Below are 21570 nucleotides of genomic sequence, written 5' to 3' on the forward strand. Positions count from 1 at the left end.
TAAGAGGATGCCCTGGTGAAAAGATTAAGATGGGAGGAGGCATGGGCTATTTCTGTATGCGGATGATATTCTGCTATATCTGACAGCCGGAAATGACCATAAAATAAAATATTCTAAGTTTTTGAACTCCTAACGAAATATTCTGGATTCCAAATTAATTGTAAAAAAAATCTGTATTTGTAAAGCGCAAACTACTCACCCTTACGGGTCTCAAGGCGCTGGGGGCCGTCGTGGAAATTAAGTGAGCTATTGCCCAGAGTCACATGGTGCTGAGCTGAGCTGCCACCGGAGCCGGGGATCGAACCGTGAGCCCTGCTCTGGCCGCTGCACCACACCTCTCCACAATTGGGGCAAATGAGTGTTATTCTGATGAACCTCCTGGATGTAGGATAGCTTTCTACTTGCCTTGTCAGGGTAAATTACCACAGCTTTCGACACCTGGGTATCTACCCAACACAGAGCCCACAGATTTCGTTGGGTGTCATTTCTAGGACCTTGTCAAGACGCTTAGGGATGATGTGATGCTGGAAGAAACAACCACTGCGCAACATGGGCCGTGCAGCCATATTTAAAATGGCCACACTCAAGTTTTTTGTACGCCCACCAAAACACACCTTACCGGATACTGGAGACCTTCCAGAGGCGCGACTAAGCAACCAGGCTGCTCCTATGGGCAGAGCCTTGCATTTCACTAAAAAACAACACATGGTGTGTACAATGGGGCAATGTTTTACCCCATGTTTGGGCATTTGCTCCACAAGATGAACCCTCGGTTAGGGTAGCCAAACATGCAATGGGTCCTCAAACCTACCTAGCTGAATTGTACAGGAGAGGTGGAAGGGATAGACTACTGGAAGGAAGGGGATCAGTGGTAAGGACCTCGAAATCTGCAACAAAATACTTGGGATGGGAGGGACTCCTGACCAGGGGAACTCTCTTATGGGATGGGGACCTCTTGAGCGAGGCAGGAAACCGGACAGGTGTCAACAAATGAGATCAAATAGATGCAAAAACACGGGGGAGCGTCTCCGATCAGAAATATATGAAGACATTCACAACTCTTAAAGGAGAGCATAAACTGGTACATTGTGGATTGTGATGATATAAGCAACCAAGACTGTCCATGTTGTTCCCTCTTTGAGGTGCACCTCAAGGGGATGATCCCAGCTCCGCACTGGAAGATAGAATACCAGGTGATCCACTTTGGGGGAAATCAATATCTGGGATCTATAAGAAAACTATCAATAATGCATTGAGCCATGAGAGACCCTTACTGGGAGGAAATAAGGGGGTGTCTGATTAGAATCACGAAGAGAACAGCAGTTTCGCATCACCCTCTAATCTATTAATTGCAGGAATCTGGGCGAAGACACTGAGCCATAGTATTAGGAACTATTCTGTAACTTGGTCTTGATGGTAGCAAGGAGAAAGGTGGGGAGAAGATGGAGGGCAGCATCTCCTGCTGATATAGAGGACTTGTATAACATGGCCAAAAACTATGTATATAAGGGTAGAGGATGCCCGAAGGAGCACATAACTAAGAGGCGGGTATGGGAAACGTATAGGGGGATCAGCTAGGTTCAGAACTGGCCATTTTTTGATGGTCCGGCACGAATAGAAGGATATCTATATATATATAAAAACAGAAGTATGTATGTTTGTCCTTTTTGCATTACTACGCCATTCATCCGATCGCCATGAAACGTTGGGAAGTTGTTGAGTACACTCCCGCAAAGGTTTCTGGCAAAAAAAAAAATTGTTAAATATCGGCCCCCGGCCCCTCATAATCTTTCCAATACTGAAAGTTTACAGTTCACGGTGCGACTCGCTTTTGCAATGACCATCAACAAAGCACAAGGACAATCGCTGCAAGTGTGTGGACTAGATTGGGAAAATCCATGCTTCTGACATGGACAACTGTATGTGACCAGCTCACGTGTCGGAAAACCTGATTTATTTGTGTACGCACCAGACGAAAAAACAAAAATACAGTGTATCCACAAGCACTCGAATAAATAAACAGAATTAAAACAACACTTTAAAATGTTTTCCATATTAAAATGAATAACTTTCAATAAAAATGACACAATGTAAATTGAATGTTTTCATAACAAGTTTCCTTAAATTTCCTTTCTTCTGAGATCGCAGCAACGCATGACGGGTAGGCTAGTAATATATAAAAATACATATATATATGTCCAATTTGGGAAATTGCTGAAGTAGTCGTTGGTAGATGTTGGCTAATTGACTCTTGTACGATGCAATTTATATCATAGTGTTGAATGTACATCTGATCTCCTTTTATTTTCATGTAAAAAAAACAGTACAAAGAATGTTTCTATTCTAGATTAACAACAGGGGGACTCCTGTTTAAAAATCCCAAGGACAAGGTCCAAATATGTGAGTACATTTTGTGCACGAGAAGCCAGCATTAATGGGTGCTAACAAGCCCGGGAAGATGGTAAAGCGAGTTCCACCGTTGCTAGGGGGACCGGAGAGGGCAATAATAGCGAATAGTGGCCTGGTCTCAGTTAATCTTCTCTAGCTCCCTCTTAACCTGGTACCACAAAGGACAGTCTGATTCAGAATTCAGCCGCGGGCAACATACCAGGTAACATGTCCAGCAACACAAAGACGTTTCCAATTGAACCCTGTGGAAGGCCCCAAAAAATGTAAAACCTTGATTTTCTCCCACACAAAGCTGTGCCCTTGGGTATTAAATCAGTAGTTCAGATGTATCAAACCAGTAAAACATCTAGACCTAGTGCCAAGATATATGGCCGCCCTAGATATTATGGGCCTTATTAAGGGTTTGCCAGTGCAGGAGGGACCGCCCCCTTCTCATGCACCACCAAACCCATGTAGGAACAGCCCGCCAGATCAGGAGTTTTCTACTGTCTGGCAGGCGGTTTTTTGGCATTCCCAGGGCAGTGCCTATAAAATAGGCACCGCAATGGGAACATCAAAGGAAGTACCTGCATGCATGGACTGCTGCAGTCCATGCCGTGCAGGTACTGGTGCGCATGCGCACAGAAGGGCACACATTGAGCCCCGTGTGCATCCACATGGCTTGAGGCAAAAGGCGTCCTAGCAAGGCCCCCTTTGTTTCTTCACCACCACTCTTTTCAGCGCGGTTGCACCGCCATGAAGTATGGCAGAGAGGAAACTCGTAATATGCTTAGCGGGGCAGCAGCAGCCCTACCAAGCATATCGCGGCCTCAATACCACCGCGTCACCACCAGGGATCTCTAATCCCTGGCGGTTGTGGTGGTCCAGGGGTGCCCTGGTCATAATGGGATGATCTGAAGACTGCCACCAGTACCCCCCTCCTCACTCCCCACCACCGCAGTCAGTGGACCACCAGACTCGTGATAAAGCTCTAAGAGAGTGAGGGGTGGAGGCACCTAGTTTCCAACTCTGCCAGAATCACTATAGAGTGGGAATAAGGATGAGGGAGTCACAGGTGTCACTCCGGAAAAAAAGATAAAAATTTGATGTATAATCGTCGATCATGGACTCATCTTTACGCAGAGCCAATATGTCCAGTCAGCTTGCTTAACCCAGTTTGGTAGGTGAAATGACTACAAGTGTTCCATTGGATTCAGTACCATGTAAAGCAGTGTTAATAAAAAGTGTATTTTTGCTGCATGTGATTTGTAAAAGACTTGAAGGAGGTATGTGTTCCGGGTGCCAGGCGGGGGTTAGTCAAGGACAGCACGTTAGGATTGTTTATGTTCCTGGCTGGTGTATTCAGAGATGAATTAATATATCACACTTTACTGTCAAACATTCTGTATTGAACTTTAACAGGGTACATTGCCATACAGATATAATGAAGTGTGAATAAGACATCAAGGTTCCCATGGAAACGGTAATGTTGCATTCAGATGAAGATAGGTGGTGGCATCTTCATTACATTTAGACACTGCAGAGACAAATCTTTCATCAAGTTACTTTAACCATTTTGTAAATTCTTTACTCAACTTATTTCCCCCTCCCCCATGTACCTCAAACAGTAAACAATGAGCTGTCTTGGTGAAGCCATAGAAAGCATGGTAGGTGGAAACGGGCCAGGGACGCCCAAATGGGCAACCACACGCAACCCGGAGGTCTCTATCACGCCCTTGGGTGGGTCAAATTTGAAAGAGGTGAAATGCTTTTTTGTGAGTGGGCCAGCAGGTGAGTGGGAGACCTTCTGACTAAGCATGGGCGGAAAATCCGTTTCGCTCGCGGATTTTGCGGATTTTCGGTAAATTCGCAATCCGCGAGATTTGCGAATCTCCCGCAAAATCCGCAAATCCGCGAGCAGCGGATTTTGCTCGCACTGTTCGCACTGTTCGCGTGAGTTCGCGCCCCGCGAATAAGTGCAAAATTGCAGAAATACGATCTTAGCAAAACTGAAACTACTTACCAGGTTCAAAAGTTCAGGCTCATCATTAGTAGCCATTTCCTGTAGTGCTTCCTGAGGGGCCCCTCCAGAGTTCAGTTGCCAGTTGCAACTATTATGTGACCCTGCTCTGAACCTCAGAATAGTTACACATATGCCACAAAGGTCCTGAATTACAGCTAAGGGAGACAAGCAGGAGCCAGGCTGGAAGTTCAAATCCATTAATCAGCCCCTAATTCATTATTGTCAGTTGGGGCAGGGCAGGTGTTGTAACTAATTTTGCAACAATGAAAGCACTTAGCAAGTGCAAAAGATCACTAATCAGGAAGCACTAAGGAAGCAGGTGCCAGCTAAAAAAATATTCTGTGACACATTAATCAGCCCCAAATTAATTCAGGTCACTTGAGGCAGGGAAGGTGTGCTTGCGTTGCCATAATAATGTACACGGACTGGACAACCAGAGGGTGCTGTGATGAAACAGAGGGTGGCATGGGTGGGCCAGAGGGTGGCATGAGTAGTCAGAGAGTGGCAGTGGTGACAGAGTGGCAGTGATGAAGAAGAGTGTCCCAAACAGGCTGGACACGTAGAAACAACAAGTTCGCGAAACTTGCGACCCGACAGGTAAGTTCGCAATTTGCGACATTGTACAAAACCCTCGCGAACTGGCAGAAACCCGCGCAAACACACAAAAAAAAAATCCGCAAATTCGCGAGAATTCGCGGATTTTGCGGATTGCGAGTTCGCAAATCCGCAAAATTCGCGAACGCGAGATTCGCAAAATTCGCCCATGCTTACTTCTGACACCAATGTTACTAGAGGACCCCACAGATATTCAAAGTGTGTATGTTTATCTAGTAAAGTGTCTGCCATTCACTCCATTGTCAGAGCCAGACATAGACTGGCGTGCCATTGAGTTATCGAGGGCACTGTTCTTCCAAGATGTCACCAAAATTATTTTATCGCACCCAAACACAACCACATAATGGCGCGGTCACTGGGGGTTTGACGTTTAAGAGTCTCGTCCCTTACTCCCAGAAGAGCAAAGCTTAGCATGGATGGAAGTGGGTAACCCAGTTTGGCTTTAATCTATGCTAGGATTTCCGACCCAAAAAATTGAATGATCGCACAATCCCACCATATGTGCTGGAAATTTCCAAGTAACTCACATCCTCTCCAGCATAAATCAGAAGTGTTGGGGAAGATTGTTTTGAATTTAGTGGGGTAAAGATACCAATCGAACAAACGTTGGCAATGAGCTTCCCTCATCCCCAGAGTATGGTTAAATCTAGGGATGTCCCTCCATAGTTCTTGCCATTGTTTACCTGGTACAGGGTCGCTGAGTATCTTGGTCCAGAATTCTATGTGCCTCAATTTGGTCGTGGGGAAGGTACAGAGCAAAAGAGAACAGAGGGAAGATTGAAGACTTGTACGTCTTACAAATTGTTCAACTTGGGAGAGGTCTCTGGTGGCAGGGAGCCTCACATCTGGAGTTTCAGTTGAGTAGAATGATATCTTTCTGAGGCTCGTAAACCAAAGTCAGTTGGCAATTTTCGAAGGCGAGAATATCCCACTCATGGAATAGGTCAGAAATAATGAGGCATTCCCCCACTCTCCACAACTCAAAGGGACCTGTTGGAAGTGCAGGTGGAAAGGCAGGCTTAAAGTGAATAGGTGTGTATGGGGAAGAAAAGGTAGCCCACCCAGCCGTTCGGTTCCCAAACTTTAAAGTTTTTCCTGTAGGTGTGCTAAGGTAGGCATTAGGGGATCGGTCTGTTTTTCTTTTCCATAAGACATCCCATACATAATGACCAACCACTACTCTATCCATATGGAGCCAGTGTTTATCTGATTCCTGTAGGGTCCACTCGTGTATCACCCTTAGCTGTGCTGCCTTATAGTATAGGGGAAAGTCAGGCAATGTCAGTTCACCTGCTCTTTCGGTAGTCGCAATAGTTTATAGGGAAGACGAGCTCGAAAACCTTGCCAGACGAACCGGAGCACTAGAGATCGAAGCTCAGAAAAACACGTCTTGGCTCAACCCGAATGGGGGTCCTTGGAAAAGATGTAAAGGTTGCCGTTAAGGCGTCATTCTAATTGCATTGATTTGGCACAGCCACCATAAATAGATGGGCACCCATCAGGGGCGGCCTTAGGCATGTGCAAGCAGTGCACCTGCACAGGGCCACCAAACCCCAGGGGCCACCACGCCAATATATATCCTTAGTATAATAATCCTCTGAGGATGGATACATATTTGCGTGGCGGCCCCTGGCAGGGATTTGGTGGCCTCCGGCTCTGTTCCACTTCTAAACACCCTGACCCCCCCCCCCCCCCCCCCCCCAACCCCCCCTCTTCACTGGCCTCCGCGCCTGCGTTCCTCCGGGGCCCCCCTACCTATGCTCCATGCCCAGGGCCACCATGAGCCTAGCGCCGCCCCTGCACCCATCATCAGCTTTAAGTTGCTGAAGAAGTTTTGACTCATATTGGAGAAGGTTAATGTGCCTGCTACAAAGAACGTGTCCCATCCAGATCACAAAGTGCATACACTATGAATAGGTCAATGGGTTGTCGCTTTGGTCAGAGAGGTCCTTTTGTTACTTGCAATTTAAAAGTTAAAATCCTAATATAGAGCAATGAGCTATTAACTGTCAACTACAAGTAATATATTACAGCTTCATGTTTTTAGCCCAGGCTTTCCCTATCCTAATATTGCAAAAAGGGTTCATTTGGGTGGAAATCATTTCTGATCATTAAAGAAACCCACTAACAATGGTGTTACATTTTATATTCTGAATTTCTGCTTTTTCAGACCAAGGACTTTTAAACTGCAGTACCTACCAGTATGGATGCCATGTTACTCCTACACCTTGTAGTCCTCTGTCATATGTAACATTTCCTATACGCCGATTTATACACATATGATTGTCTCTCTGCAATGTTTGTGTGATGTAAAGTGTTCTGACACCTTAAACTGTTATGAGTGGCGCTATAAAACTAAATGAATCTAAGAGACAGTGGTTATGGGGAATTGGGAGGCATTGTCAAATGGTGGTAGTGAGGGAATCTGTGGCGAGGCGGTCATTGGGGTGGGGGAGGGGGGGCACCACCAGTACTAAAGGCGTCCCTGGTACCGAGTATATGGCTGATGAGCAGACACTCAAGGGCAGCACCAGTTGGAGTGTGGGGAGTCAAGTGGTAGGTCGTGATTTCCTGTGTTACTTCCTTGTCTCTCCCTAGGCAGAGGATAGTGCTAATAAGTTCTTCTGGCTTTATGGCTACTGATTTACCCCCTGATGAGGTCTTAAGGAGTTGGAGACTTCAAGCTTGTCACAGAGTCAAGGCTGTGGAGCTGTCAGGATCTAGTTAAATGGGTGGGCTCCTTTAAGAGAAGGCAGCCGGCTCTTGGCGCTTCATTTCAGGTTATGCCAGGGACCACTCTACAGTCTTCATCATCTCTTTCATGAAGTTTGAGGATGTGGGCACGAGAAGAATGCTGCTATCCTCATTAGAGCTCCCAGAGGCACGCGGGACAGGGCCTCAAGCGCTAAAGTGACCCAAGGAGTGCCCCTGTCGCTTCTGATGCGGCTGCAATGCAGGTGTATGGGAGGTGTTACATTGTGCGAGAAGGGGGGGGGCTGAGAGGGGTTCGCCGTCTCTGCTGGAGTTGCTAAAGCATTATTGCAGTGCTGCTTGGGGCCTGGTCTGCGCTGCCCTGAGGGCGCCATGCGGCATGGGTGACATATTAGGGTCAGGCAGAATGGCGAAGCACTGCAATTTGCATCAAAAGGGTCCTTAAAGAGGCTTTCCTCCCAAACGAAATTTGACACCTGCTTTGTGCATTGGGGGCTACTTTAACTTCGCCTCTTGTGTGGCACAGGTCGTCAGCTCTGCTTAGGGTGACCAACTAGCATGGGTGCAAATTCAGGACAGTGAGTGTAAAAATGCAGGACAAACGGTCAAAATTCAGGACAGAAATTCAGGACAGAAGGTCAGAATTCAGGAGAGAAATTTGGGACTAAAGGTATATTTTGCAGAGACATCAGAGGAGATCGCGCAGTAATACATAAATAAATAGACAACCAACACAAGCACAAGTCAAAATAAGTGTATATTAGGTTGAGAGAACCTCGCTCTGCATCTGTTGTGTGTGCAAGTGAAACGTAAACACCTGCATTCACTTATTTGGAGAAAAAAAAACAGAAAATGATGAAAGCTGAAGGCTTCTCAGATCTTACATGCCCCCTCTCCCCCCACTGGGGAAAAAACACTCGATCTGATCAATCATCCCAAGGGGATGTGATGTGTAAAAGCTAAGGTTGCTCAGAGGGCCAGGGTAAACATGAAAATAATAACAGCACAAAAGCTGAAACGTTGCACTATTGGAGAAAAATAAATAAATAATAAAGGGCAATTGTGTTTGTATCATTATCACTGCTTGTGTGACAGTTTATGAGGCGGACAGCGGATGCACCTTGGTAACACACGCTAAAATGAAACCTCCACCTCCCCGGGAGCTTGGCCCCTGCTGAGGTGACAGGAGCCCATACACCAAAGCAGTTTGCCATGTCCTGGGCTGTGGCAGGAGGAGGCCCAGCAAATGCTGTCACTGCGCAGGTTGTATGTGATAATTTGGCCGACATACAGAATGATAATGGGCCGATAGCAGCCTGTGACGTGTCGGGGAGGGGCTGCTGCAGGCCACTGATCACAGCAGGAGCCGAACTGGCCCCTGCAGAGAGATAATAGAACTCTCAGGCTGCTTGCAGGGGGCAGCTCGCTCTAATGCCTGAAATTATGGACAAAATGCATCCATGGAAGAAACCCTCACGGACAACAGACAAGAGGCTCAAATTACGGGCAGTACGTGAAATGTACGGACCGTTGGTCCCCCTAGCTGTGCTTGCATTCACTTTAGCGGCCATGGCTTGTCAGAGGTGAGGGTCAGCGTGTTCCCAATTGAGCTGATTCAGGGCTGCTTCGATCACTATTTTGGTGTCCCCCAGAGCTCAGAATTCAGCAGAGATCGTTGGTGGGCAGATTTGGGGCGAGAGACCCTGTTACCTTAATTTACTGGGAGAATGCAGTGGAGCTCGAGGGGAGTATGTCTGCTCTGCCATGATGGTTGGCCATGCCCCCCATATATCACACTTTTTATTGCTGCCATGTCTGACCACCACAACAGAGCTCTGCCTGCTTTGGCAGAAAGTTTAGTAACAATGGGGTAACCCAGTATCCCTCAGAACCTGGGCAATCGTATGCAAAAACAACAGTTGGTTCTGTCGGGTGAAAATTATTTCTTAAACAATTAAACAAATCATTGGTTTACTCGTAGAAAACAGTTAGTCAATTCAATTCATAAAGCTTTATTTGGAACATTTAAAAACATGTCCATAAAAGCACATACAGTTACAGATACAACATTTCATTAAGCATTACACATTTCATTGAAGAAAACACATGATACATAATATCTAGAGGGGGATGGAATAAATAGTTAAAATAATTTTAAAAACACATACTTTTCCTGGCGCTAATAGCTTTAAGCAAAAATGTGGCAGTAAAAAAGCAAATGTCCGGATGGTTCAAATTAAAAAGCAGTCTCATAGCGTCCGTAGTTGTTCTCACTCCAAATCTATTTAACATTGGCTTTAGGTAGAATTTCCGTAATTCCCTATACAGTTCGCATGTTAATAAAAAGTGCTTAGTGCTCTGTTCCGTTTTGTTATCACATTCACAGGGGCCAATAGGGCGCATTTTGATGTTAGGGCACGCAACGAGATAATGTACTATTCCCATCCTCATTCTAGTTAGTACAAACTGGTGCGAAACTCTAGTTACCTGTGACAAATACGGATGAAATCCTATAAAATCGTTCATGCTATTGTACAATACACATGTGGGTAATTTAGAATCCTCCAGGAAATGCCTTTCATTACAATAATTCAAGAAAATTGTTTTCATATTTGATTTAGAGATATCCGAGACACTGTAAGGATCATTAATCACATTGGTCCCAAAAATCTTTTGGGAACATTCAATAACGTATTTAATCCAAGGGATCTTTTGGTAAACTTCTTGTTAATGGTTAAATTGATTCTATTAAAGTGGTCAATACTGACAGCCGAGGTTTCATCCTGTTCTAAAATTGCCGTGATTTCCATCAGACAACTAGAAATGATGGATTCAGATGTTATGTCCGCTTTCTCTCCCTTCCACCTCAACCTATACCCATTCTGTTATTGGGGTTCAATATTAGCAATATTACCCTGTTCACGTACATAGACATTATTCCAGAAAGTTAATTCAGTAGTCAAACAGTTATGATCACTTAACATAATATCAATCACCTTAGGTATTGGGCATAACGGAACAAGGGTTGAAGACATGCAGATAAAATCAATAATAGTGTTAGCGCCCCTTCCTTTAAAAGTCGGAATATTTTCGCCCACATCATTTTGAGCATTTTCCATAATTTCCATATCATGCTGTATCAAGAAGTTATTCAGGGTTTCCCCATAGGTGTGATGAGGAAAATGGACATCAGCATCCCCCAGACGGTTATACACACCGCATAACTTCTGAGAAGATAGTGGGCATACGGAAACGTTAAATCCCCCACAAAAATAAATTCAAATACACCATTAAAATTCTTCACAAAATTGTACAGTATCCTATCTAGTTCATTAATTGCAACATGTCTAGTGCCATCAAAAGTATTATTGTAGAAATTAATCAAAAGTATATTTCTACCAGCTTCTTGTGTTAGCCATAGAATTTGTGAATGAGCCCCCACTTTTACATACTTTTTCACTGAGATGGGTAATTTACCTGAAATCAACACCAGCAACCCTCCTTTAGCTCTACCATGGGTTGAAGCCAAGGCTGGGAGTTCATAGGATACAAAACCATCGATGCCTTTAAAATTTTTGCACCAGGTTTCCTGAAGGCAAAGAATATCAAATAAATGTACGAAATCCTTCCATCCTAACGTATCCTCCTTGGCCACTAGTCCTGCAATATTCCAGCTAGCAATATGACAAGTTACCTTTTCTCTCTCTTGACTTACAATGAGCTGTTCATCACTGAATATGGGCATGTTATTCCCAATGTTAAAAAGCTCTATGTTATACATTGAATTTGAGACTTCTCCCCCTATCAGCGTACGGTCTAAGCACACATCTTTGTCCAATTCATCTACAGATATAATTACTTCTTCATTGTTATTACTATTTACAACGTCCCATAAAGGGTCGATCTCATGTCAGTCATTTTGATCTAAATAGCTCAGGGACTGATACCTGTTCTGAGTTGGAACTTGGTAGACCATCCCACTATCAAACAAAGGGGTACTACCAAAGGTTACAAATGGATTGGGGGTATGTGTTAAAGAATTATTCCCGCCTGACATAGGATTCATCATATGCATCGGCGGGGAAAATAAACCATTTTGTATACCAGGGCAGAAGTTAGACAACGCAGGTCTGTTTACAAAAGGCGGATAAGTAAAATTACTCGTTGCCCTCTCCCTACAGTTAACAGGAGGTTGCCTGCTTAGATGATTATAAAAATAGCCCAGTGGTCTAGCAACTACTTCTGTCTCTGTCTGTGTAATTGCGGCTGCTCTAAGCAGGACAGTCGCAACGTGTTGCGGGTGCTTGAAATTAATGATCACACAATCCCCCCCACATGCCTTTTTGGTGTTACCGATCCAATTGACTCTTCTGATAGAGATGATTTGATCAGAGTAGCCAACTGGGTAACCAGAATGGCGGTTTAACCAGGAAATTGTTTTATTCCTCAAAGATTCCGCCGTCTCCTGATCATTAGGGAGCTGGGTTAAAATCGGGACATTAGTTAAAACCACAGCATAGGGTACACAATCAGGTGGGAGATCAACTGGACGCCTGCATACCCGTATGGGTACCCCATTAGTTCCCCCTGTGACAGCTGGTGGAGCTAAGACCGCTGGTGCCGAGGCTGTCCTAGGGGCTGGCAATGGAGGTCTATCGCTCTGTGAAGTACCCGGCATAGTGCTTGTCGCCCCAGCATTTGATTGCTTTGAAGGTCTACCTGCCTCCTGGATCATAGTGTGTGACGGTACAGGTAGCTCTTTAGATGGTTGTTTCCTGGTGTTAGTGGGGGGGCACTAATTGTAGATAGTGGCTGCACCCTTTCTTTTGTAGAGACAGTAGCTGTGCATGCTGGTATTTTAATATCTAATATAGACTTTTCCAATTTATCAGCATGCTGGTCCACCACGCCCCTTAGTCTAACTACTTCCGCCTGTAAATCTCCTATTTTGATTAACAAAGGCTCTACCACCATATTAAATTTACTGTAGATAGAACTCAGTAATAGATCAATTTGATCGGGCTTAATGGAAACAAATTTATCATTTACCGATGACCCTATTTCCTCGGTATTCTCCATGTGAGTGGTATCTTTTTTATTCTTTCTTGTGGGGTGATTACCTCGCTTAGGAGCCATTTTCCTACAGGCTCGCATAAACTTAGTAGCCCTAACAGATTGCCTAGGAGTACCCCCAGAATTATCACATGGGTCATCTTCCCCCCTTGTCAAATTGTCTGGAGCCGTGGTTAAATCAACATTATCACTGGTATTATCATACTCCGCTACAATGTCTGTGTCATTAACGATGTTATCTGTATTATTACAATTATTAACACCCGCAGACTGAATCAGTGGGAGGTCTGGAACAGTACTTTTTCCCAGTGATTTCCTTCTATCACTGTTAATTCTGGAGACCACTTTCAGTAAATAGTTATCCGGTAAAGTACTTTGGACCGACATTTTCGGGGTTAGTCAGAAGTCTCAAATGAATAGTTGATTAAAACAAGGGGAACAAAGTTGTTTCCACGATTGATCACCTGTATGTACTCACAGTTCAGACCAAAGGGGGGTGGCCCTGCCCGGCCTCTTCTGGCCCCTGACGGCCACAGACGGCCCCGCCCTTGTCCCGGGCTTCTCCCGGGCTTCTCCCGCGCGGGGCGAGAGGGGGAGTCAGCCTTTTAGTGGCGCCTCCGGGCGCTCTCGGCGCGTCACGGGCGCGCTGCCGCCCCAGAGGCTGCTGGGGAGTGTAGTCTGGCTCTCACGGTCTGCCTCCCGGCGTCGTGACCTGCCGCCGTTCCCCTCACGGCTCGCTGGCAAGAGTGCAGGTAAGCCCCTCACGGCTCTGGTGTTCCCCACTGGGCTCCCGGGGGGTCAGCCTTTTAGTGGCGCCTCCGGGCGCTCTCGGCGTGTCACGGGCGCGCTGCCGCCCCAGAGGCTGCTGGGGAGTGTAGTCTGGCTCTCCCGGTCTGCCTCCCGGCGTCGTGACCTGCCGCCGTTCCCCTCACAGCTCGCTAACAAGAGTGCAGGTAAGCCCCTCACGGCTCTGGTGTTCCCCACTGGGCTCCCGGGGGGTCAGCCTTTTAGTGGCGCCTCCGGGCGCTCCCGGCGCGTCACGGGCGCGCTGCCGCCCCAGAGGCTGCTGGGGAGTGTAGTCTGGCTCTCCCTGTCTGCCTCCCGGCGTGGTGACCTGCCGCCGTTCCCCTCACGGCTCGCTGGCAAGAGTGCAGGTAAGCCCCTCACGGCTCTGGTGTTCCCCACTGGGCTCCCGGGGGGTCACCCTTTTAGTGGCGCCTCCGGGCGCTCTCGGCGCGTCACGGGCGCGCTGCCGCCCCAGAGGCTGCTGGGGAGTGTAGTCTGGCTCTCCCGGTCTGCCTCCCAGCGTCGTGACCTGCCGCCGTTCCCCTCACGGCTCGCTGGCAAGAGTGCAGGTAAGCCCCTCACGGCTCTGGTGTTAGTCAAAGGAAGACACACACACAGACCATACGGGGTATCAAGAATTTTATAAATTGCGTCATTTATAAATACCCAAATTCAATTTGTAAGGCTGTCAAGACACAGTGAAATATAAACTGTGACAGGGTGACATGTGGTGCTCAGTGATACAGTGATGGTGCGTAATATGTATAGGACAGAGCTATACAATAGCTACAAGCACTCCACTTAAGGTATGACAAGTCCCAAAGAAAACATGGAAACCACTCTTAGGGAAAAAATCCTGCATCAGAGAACAAGAACATAAGACCTGCCTTAAGAACCACAGACTGCTTAGCAATCAGCCAAAAAATACACACTTGACAAAAGGGCTGACCCAGCAGCCAACAGAAGAGAGGGGCCAATCAAGGGACCCCCGAAGGCATGTCAAACCACACAGAACAGATAAACGGGCAACTCAAAACAGCATACTCCAGGAATTAGGTGGGATAACACCTCCCAACAAGCCCCGTAGGATCAGCAAGCCAGTCTACGGAGGGGGAGGAGGACGGAGCCCAGCAAGGAGAAGCTGAATGTCGGAGTCCACATGAGTCTTAAACAAAAGGACCCCATCAAAGGGCAGGTCAACCAGACGCTCCTTAATATTTTCAGGAATAATAGCAGCCTAGCATGGTGATGGAGAGCCACAGAAGTGGCCATAGCACGGCGAGAGCATCCGCAACATCCAAGCCGCACGGAGAATAAACACGTCCAACTCCCTACCATCCAACACATGGTGCCGCAGATCAGCACAGGCACCCTCACGGGAGACATGAGAAAGGTGGGACTCCACAGAATCCCAGAGGCTGGAAAGTATCCCTAGCCAACACACACAGTGTTGAGCGCCTGCAAGGCAGCACTGGAAGAAGCGAAGATGTTACGCCCCCATGAATCCAACCACTGGGCCTCCCGAGACAGAGGAAACAACACCACAGGCAAGGACGGAAAGGCAGTTTGCAGAAGAGAGCCTGGAGTAGAAGGGTGAAAGAAAAGGCAGACTGGGTCGTGCGGAGCAGGACTGTGGCGATGCAGGAGCAGTTGAGGCACCGGATCACCCCCCGTGGCAGGACGCCCCCAAGCCCTCAGAAGAGAATTGTGGAGAGATGCTTCAAATGGAAGGAACAGCTACCGTCCACCAGAGCCCCGTTTGGAGGACTTCCAAGAGGTTATCAGTAGGGAATGGGGTGACAGGTTCACCCATCCGCAAAACGCCAGTGGCCGTGGAAATAGCCTGAACAAAGGCAACACTGGCATCAGTTGGGTGCCGCGGGGAGAAAGCAATTCCTCCGTGGGCGATAGCTGCAAACTGAGCCGTCCCCAAGTCCAGCTATAGGGGGAAGGGACCAGCCACGGAATGGTGGAGGATCCACGGACGAGTGGGGAACCTGAGAGGCCCCCGGGGAAGGTAGAAAAGCTGATGGAGGAACCAACCGCGAGCTGCGGAAAAGAGGGTCCAAAGATTTAGGCCGAGGGGACGGAGAGGAGCCCTCCTTGGAAGATACTTGTGAATAGGCAACAATACGGCGTCCTGTCTCCGGATAGGAAGAGGCCAACAGATGACAAACCTCTGGAGAGGAAGGGGCTCAGAGGACGACTCAAGGACCCAATGTCGGCATGGCGCCGAAGTTTGCCACAGGCTCCTGCTCAACGCCGACCGGCCCTGGAGTGGGCATCGGCGGCACCGAGTCAACCTCCTCTACCACGTGCTCCCTAGGAGAATGGGGTGGGGTGGAGCCGGTTCGGCTAAGGAACGGCGCCGAAAAAGGCACCCGCTCAACCTCACTCGGGGCAGTGGTTCACGTAGAGGACCGAGAGGGGCTCGGGAAAGCACCCCAGGCCCCGGCCTCCACCAGTCGTTCAGTCAGGGCAGGGGAGAAAAGCTATCAATGCCGAAACGATGCCAGCTCGGCTGCCTGCTCAAAGGGCAGAGGGGAACTCTGGGAAAAGCCCTGAGTCCCTGTGACCTCCTGCGATGCCACAGGGAGCCCCGTAGGGATTTGCGGCGAGGCAGGGACACCACAGGTCGAAGAGTGGAGCCCACAAGTACTACCTCTCGACGACACCACCCTCCTACAACCTGAAGCCAAAACCTGAAGCCGAAACCTTCGGCGCCGAGGCCAAAGCTGCCAGCGACTCCGCAGAAGGCCCTGTGCGAGAGAAGGGATCCGCGTACATCTCAGGAGGTAGAAGAGGGGCCAAAGAAGCCTGCAGAGCTGCAACGTAGGCTGTCATTTGGGCACTAGTCACCCCAACACCAGGAAACAGCAGGTAGTGCGGGGCGCACATCCAGAGGGGAACCCACGACCTCCCCCGAACGAGGACAAGACCTCGGAGACAAGCTACAGGACCGACCAGCTGGTGACCGACGACCTTGGGGCCATAGCATAGGGCGATGCCGCAGACGGAATCGGCGGTTCCTAGATTCAGAGGTGGGGGACAAACGCTGGGACGGCACTGACCTGGACAAGCAGGCCGACAGTAATTTCATCCGGTGCTCCCGGCAGGACTTCGGTTTGAGGTGCTGACATGCTTCGCAGTCCGTGGAGTCATGGTGGTCGCCCAAACACCACATACATGTAGGGGGAGGGTCTGTCGCTGACATCTTACGTGCACAATCAGTACATATCTTGAACCCAAATGTATTTGCACACTGTTCCTCGAGCAAAGCGTGAAAAGGAGGCCTGAAAACAGGCCAGGACACGATCCGGATCCGCGTTGCACGCGGAAAAGAGAAAAAAACCGACGGCGCGCCAGGGTGGGGCTTATGTGACCTTGCGGACATAACACCCGCGGACGACGTCAGGGCAGAGTCACGTGGTACCGCCCCCCGGCACGCAGAGATGCTGTGGCAAAGAAAATTTTCCGGATCCAGTCTTACACCTGGGTAGAATTCTATGTTAAGGAATCTGGGGCTAGTAGCCTATCAGATATGGGGGTTCTGCACAACTAAGGGCTGAGGCCGGAAACTGCTGCAAAAACGAAGGCCTAAGTTAACGGACTTTACGTTGCCCTTGCGTCACATAAGGTAATGCAATGCAAAGGCTCAAATGAGATTTTAAAGCCATGCAAGTGGCTATTTGCGTCATCTTGCGTGACTTTGTAAAAAAAATTTAATGCAACGCAGTGGTTTGTGCTGCGTTGCAATAGATTTGGTAGTGAACGGCATTCCACGAGTGGAGCATGGGCGTTCCAATGCATCCACCCATGGAATTTGACACAATCCCAGATTTGCAGACACTTATAAACCAAAGTTTGTGCCTAAATGGTGTGCCACACCTGACAGAGGCATGACAGAGAAATTACTTCTGCTTCTATGCATGATACTTATTGCACCACACATCGAAAGAGGAAATTGCCTCCAAGGGTTGCATTTGTCCAGGAAGGTCTACCATCCTGCACAAAAACAATCTTGCCTGTAATCGCAGGCACCTTGCAGCACAGATCAAGTGTTCCTGCATTGGCGCTAAGTGGTACACAGTGCCCCAGCACCAAGAAAGCGCAGCAGTAATCCATATCTTAGAATTTATGGCACATTTCTTCTCTTTTATGCAACGCAACACAGCAGTTGCCTGGCTTGGTTCTGTGAAATATTAGTAAATCTGCCCCTGGGAGTACAGAGTGCCCAATACCATATTCTCGATTCATACTCCATCCACCAGCTTGGGTGCACACCCTAGACAGTTTTTGCATTTAACAAACACTGGCAAAGCCAATATGTCTGGCTTGCATTGTCACGTACTAGCCAGACCTATTAGCTTTGCCAATGCGTGCTTGGTTGGGGATGACTAAAATAAATATAGTTGAATATAGTAAAATGATGCAAACCTATGTAGGCACTGCCCACCGACTCCTTTGGGGGTTAGGTAATTGCCAAAGCATTCTTATGCAAACGCAGAAGGCAGATTTTAAGAAATGTAGCATTGGTCAGGTGTTTTTTCCTCAGCTTGTTGTGTGCTTACATTGTAGTTTCACAGTCAGTGCAGCTGAACCCAGCTCTGCGGCTTGTTGCCAGACTTTGTACAACCTTGAAAGACCCGTCTTAGTTCAGCACTACGACAGAACATACCGTTTCTTACTTGCCAGGGTATGTTTTGCTGCTTGAAGAATTTTCTAGATTTACATGCTGTGCATTATTGCGCCATCTAGAGGTTGGGTCCGGAATTAAAAAAAATACTTTTGTCCTTCTACTACTTTTGTTTTTTCCTGTTGGTGGGATTTGACCGACCTTCATTTGGTGTCCCCCTGTGACATAATTGTGCTTCCTCCGGAAGCTCCCACCTTTGGTCGCCGTCTTCAGATTGACATTTTTTTGCTTCCTCCTTTCGTTGTCATTTGTGGAGGAGAGTGGGTTCGCTTGTGACTCCAGAAAATTCTTCAAGATGAAAAACTACACTGACAGGATAGAAACTATACGTTTTGCGGTGTGAATCTTTTATGGATTTACATGCATTGATTTTGTAGCGGTTCTTCACTACAATGGTGGTCGTGTTAACAAGCATTTGCAATGCAATAGGTTTCGCATTAGGAAAGTTTGAGGTATTGGTATTGCAAATGACAAATATTTTATTTATGTGTCTGTATTGAAAGTAACAAAATTATTAGCTTTGTTATTTACAATGCCAATATTTTTTACTTTTGCAAACGTGACACCTATAGCATTCTAATGCAATATGTTTTGTATTTACATGACTTTGAAGTATTAATATTATAAATAACAATGGCTTTTATTTTTATTAATAATTAATACTTAAATAAAAGTTATTGTAATGTATAGTGGCAATAGCTTAAAGTTTTGTAAATAACTTATGGGAAGATTATGTTCAGTGTATTTTACTGTGAGGAAAATCCAAGAACATAAGTGAAATATTACCATTATTTGGTAACATTTCTAATAAAACTTAAAACATTGAGAGAACATCTTAGAACCAGTTGTTGTTGATTGGTTGCAAAGAGTGATGCTGTGGCATTCAGTGATGCTGTGGCCTTCTGTGTTGCTGAGTGATTCTTTGGCTTTTAGTGGTGTTGAGTGATGCTGTGGCCTTTAGAGGTGCTGAGTGATGCTGTGGCCTTCAGTGGTGCTGAGTGATGATGTGGCCTTCAGTGTTGCGGAGTGATGCTGTGGCATTAAGTGTTGCTGTTTTGTTGAGTGGTGCTGTGGCGTTGAGTGTTGCTGTGGCGTTGAGTGGCGTTGAGTGATGCGGTGGCGTTGAGTGTTGCTGTTTTGTTGAGTGTTGCTGTGGCGTTGAGTGATGCGGTGGTGTTAAGTGTTGCTGTGGTGTTGAGTGGAGCTATGGCGTTGAGTGGTGGTGTGGCGTTGAGTGGTGGTGTGGCGTTGAGTGGTGGTGTGGCGTTGAGTGGTGGTGTGGCGTTGAGTGGTGGTGTGGCGTTGAGTGGTGGTGTGGCGTTGAGTGGTGGTGTGGCGTTGAGTGGTGGTGTGGCGTTGAGTGGTGGTGTGGCATTGAGTGGTGCTGTGGCGTTGAGTGGTGCTCTGGCATTGAGTGGTGCTGTGGCTTTGAGTGGTGCTGTGGTGGGTGAGTGAGGGTGTGAGGGTGAGTGAGGGTGTGAAGGTGAGTGAGGTTGTGTGAGGGTGAGTGAGGAGGGGTGAGTGAGGATGGTTAGGGTGTGAGGGTGAGTGTAGGTGTGTGAGGGGTTGTGAGGGGGTGAGGGTGTGTAAGGGTGAGTGATGGTGTGTGAAGGTGTGAGGAGGTGTGAGGGTGAGGGGGTGATGGTGAGTGATGGTGTGTGAGGGTGAGTGTGTGAGGGAGTGTGAGGGTGTGTGAGGGGGTGAGTGTGAGTGAGTGGGTGTGAGTGTAAGTGTGTTGTAAGTGTGTGTTGTTGTGAGCTTGTGTGTGTGTTTGTATGTGTGTGCGTTCTGAGTAAAGATATTGGCCTAGTATTAGAATTAGTCCATGTCCTCTCTTTTTGACTGTTTCCCTGTGCGTAAAAATGGTGGGCGGTACCCTGGGCCATAATGCTACTGAAGTTTTAGGGTTGTTTTTCTAGTTTTTTCCCTTATTTACCTTGCATTTTGATTGACGTCTATTCCGTCCAATCAAATTGCAATGTTGTCTTACGTAGCGTTGCAATTGCGTCACGTCAATTGGGAAATTTCCAGATCTTCGCGAGCCGGCGTGTGTGGAAGGCGTGTCGTGCTTCCTGTGCTGTTGCTGCGTCATTTGACATGTAAGTGACAACTTTTTTTATGTTTCCCTATGTTTTTGGATTCTATAATTAAATGTGTTTAATTTACTGTTAATTTTCCATAGTTTGTATGGTATTTAGACAAAAAAAAATTCGCGAGTGTTTCCGGTTTCGCATCTTTATTTGTTTTCTTTTGTTTTCAATGTTTAAAATGATGATGTCCTATGTAATGTTTTTGTGAAATGTTTCCATTGTATTTTCTTGCTTGTATGCGACGGCGTGTTGTGTTTCTAGTTCTGTTTCAGCGTCGTTTGACAGGTAAGCAATCATTTTATTTGTATAATTGTACTAATGTGAATGTAGTATTGATGGTGTGTATTTATATGGTAAATGTTTATTACTGAGTTTAAGTTTTCGCGACTGTTTAATTTCTAGTATTATACATATGTATTTTTTGTAATGTTTGAAATGATGACGTATGTAAATGTTTAACTGAAATGTTTAGCTTCTATTTTTATGCTTGTATGCGACGTTTAAACATTTCTTTCTTTTCGAACCTTTGCAAATGTACTTTGTTCCTATGTATTTTGTTTTCGATTTTTTATGTTTGAATATTTGTTGACTTTAATATATTCGAATATGTTAATTGCTTTCATTGTGTTTAAAAAATATTAAAGACATTTATATTATGTGTGCATATACGTTTACTTATATTCAAAATGTATAACGTTATATTGTAATGTCTTAATGAATGCACATTGTTTATGTGTATGTTTATACATTTTTTTTTTGCGAAAGTGTTACCTATATCTATTTATGTTGTATTTAATGTTTTTGTATTTGTGATGCACCAATTTCGAACAACACAAATTGTACTAACTTTGTGTTTCCAGTATCGTTTTCGTTGTAGTGGCTGGTTATTTCCGAATATTTAGCGATGGTTTTTTCTTTTGTTATTTTAGATATGTGTTTGGGTAGCCTTCCTTAAAGGTGTGGTTTTTTGATATTGTCTCGTTTGGTTTGTGTATTTGGTGCTCGTGTATATTTATTGTATTTGGGTTTTAAATTAGTCTTTTGTATTTGTTGTTTAACCTAATGTTATTTGAGACCGTTTCGGAGGTATTTTGTGTTAGTTTTTGGTCATTTTTGCTGGTGGTGTGTTATAGTAGTATTTTTGTTATAAGATAGTTTTATTTTCATTAATAATTGAATTGTGGTAA

The sequence above is a fragment of the Lissotriton vulgaris genome, chromosome 12 (assembly GCF_964263255.1).
Source record: "Lissotriton vulgaris chromosome 12, aLisVul1.2, whole genome shotgun sequence".
In the NCBI taxonomy this organism is placed as follows: Eukaryota; Metazoa; Chordata; class Amphibia; order Caudata; family Salamandridae; genus Lissotriton; species Lissotriton vulgaris.